Here is a 2696-nt window from a genome sequence, read left to right as displayed (position 1 = left end):
GATTAACATCTTGGTTCTGACACTCCTTAGATAATCAATGAAAAGTTACATGACTTTTCTGAACTCCAGTGTCTTATGTAGAAAATGGTAATAATACTACTTGATTTTTGTAATTCAAAGAGGTCTTATCTTGAAAGTCATTAATGATAATGAAAATTATTCACTGAGAGAGATATAACTGTTGTTATCAACTTTTTAAAGGCTGGGGTCTTGATCATAAATTTCTGGATCATCTAAACTATAAAAGAACCTTAGGAGTTCCTAGCCTTTATGTAACATGGGCCTCTTCAGCAGTCTAATGAAGCCAAGGATACATTTTCTGAGAATCTTGTCTTTAAATGTAAAAAAATAAATAAGATTACAATGGAAACAAACTACATGGAAATGAATTTATCAAAAAATGTGTGTTTTCAGGCTAAAATCCTCTGTACTTTCTATTAATTCATTTAAAAAAATGAAAAATTAAAGTAGATAGATAGACTCTGATTTACACAAGGCCAGACAGTGAGTCTGAATCAATGTAAACTGTTATTGAAAATGTTTTTCCATCATTTGGCATCTGTTTTTTTTTTCTCCATGCATACAGTGGAGAGAACCTCCACCCCTAGAACATGGCCAATCTCACTATGGAGACAGAATTCTTCCTCATGGGCTTTTCTAACATTTGGGAGCTACAGGTATTACGTGCCATTCTCTTCTTACTGATTTACCTGGTGGCTCTGATGGGTAACATACTCATTTTCACTGTTATCTCTCTTGATGGGAAATTCCATACCCCTATGTACTTCTTCCTGAAGAACTTATCCTTTTTGGACCTCTACTTTATTTCCATCACTGTCCCCAAATCAATTATAAATTCCCTGAGTCACACCTACTTCATCTCTTTTTGAAGGTGTGTGTCACAGCTCTTTTTAATATTATTTGCTGCATCAGAGCTTTTTCTCCTTACAATGATGTCTTATGACCACTATGTGGCCATTTGTCAGCCCCTGCACTATGAACTCATCATGACCAAAGGGGCTTGTGTGAAGATGGCAGGTGCTTCCTGGCTCAGTGGAGGTGTGTTTGGGGCCCTACACTCAGCTAGTACATTCACTTTGCCATTCTGTGGCTCCAAGGAGATTCACCAGTTCTTCTGTGATGTCCCTTCCTTACTCAGGATCTCCTGCTCTGAAACACACCTTGCAGTTGATGTCACTGTGGATTTTGGGGTTGTTATAGGGGCTTTCTGCTCTATTTACATCACAATCTCTTACAGTCACATCTTCTCAACTGTACTCAAGATTCCAACCGCAGAGGGTAGGTCAAAAGCCTTCTCCACTTGCCTGCCCCACCTCATTGTTCTCATGGTTTTTATGACCACAGTTGTCAATGCTTATCTAATGCCACCCCAGGAATCTGACTCACTTCTAGATCTGTTGTTGTCCATGTTCTATACAGTGGTACCCCTAACTATGAATCCGGTCATCTATAGTCTGAGGAACAAGGACATGAAGACTGCCGTGATGAAACTCATGGCCTGGAAATACTTCTCAAAGGGATTAACACCAAAATCTTTTCCATGATAATATGCCTGCACATATATATTCATACTTATGTACACACACATATATATATGTAAATACATGTATACTTATGAATATATTTCACATGTATACATATCTATGTGAATATATGTATATACATTTCATATGTACTAATATATCACTTGTCCTCTTCATGTGTTTGCTGACTTAAATTCCTTGCTCATATGTCCATGTCAAACTCCTCAATTATAAAATGTTGACTCCCACAGGGCCTGGAGCATCATAACAATATGGTCTTAAAAGTATGTACATCCATTCCAGTCCTAAAATCAAGAGGCTATCACTTTTATGAAAAAAGGGTACTTAATTGAAAGTAATGTACTTGAAGGATGCCTGATGAATTTATGTTTACTTAACAACTGTTCACATAGAATAATAGAAAATATTGTCTGACTTGAAAACACACGAAGCATTTAAATCAGAATGCCACAACTTACAATAAAGCACCAAAAGTGCCTTTTATGTGTCTTTTTTGTGTCTTTTATGCTTTATGGTTTATGCTTTATGCTTTTTAGTGTCTTTTATGCTTTATGGTTTTTTGAAGCATTTTCACAATCCAATATTTTATCACCACAATAACAGTAAGAAATAATTAGGAAATGGATTATTGCTACCATTTTATATTTAAGGAAACTAATCTTTTTCAACATCTACAGTCAGTGATGGCATTCTGATTCAAGTTTTCCATCTGTTTTCAAGTCGGATAATGTTTTCTTCTATTCCATGCAGCCAATTGGTAAGTAAACAGTTGACATAAATTGATGAGAAGGTCTTCAGATACATTATTTTCAAAAAAGTAATTTTTCTTTCAGAAATGTGGTGGCCCCTTGATTTTACCTTTAAATTTAGAATATAATCACAGAAATCCAGAATTGGGAGGAACATCAAAGGCTATTCCTCTCGTCTAACCTGTACCTGAACTTGACAACCATATAAAACAACCACAATTCATGCTCATCCAAACTTCAAGTGAGTATTTGCAGTGAGGCAGAAAAACTTCAGGCAAAAGCAATCCATTCCACATTTGCATGTTCTTAATTGTTCAGACGCTTTCCTCACATTAGGCCAAGCATTGTCTCTCTGCAATTTTAGTCTATTGTTCCTACTTCC

General features: G+C 36.0%; 1 pseudogene; it reads left to right on the top strand.

Annotated features, from left to right (window-relative positions):
* The first annotated feature begins 611 nt into the window (after nt 1-611).
* On the top strand, nt 612-1565 carry LOC114031981 (annotated as a pseudogene).
* The last annotated feature ends 1131 nt before the right edge of the window (nt 1566-2696 follow it).

This window comes from Vombatus ursinus, unplaced genomic scaffold, assembly GCF_900497805.2.
Source record: "Vombatus ursinus unplaced genomic scaffold, bare-nosed wombat genome assembly UNPS02015332.1, whole genome shotgun sequence".
NCBI classification, from domain to species: domain Eukaryota; kingdom Metazoa; phylum Chordata; class Mammalia; order Diprotodontia; family Vombatidae; genus Vombatus; species Vombatus ursinus.
This window is presented reverse-complemented; position numbering and strand designations above follow the sequence as displayed.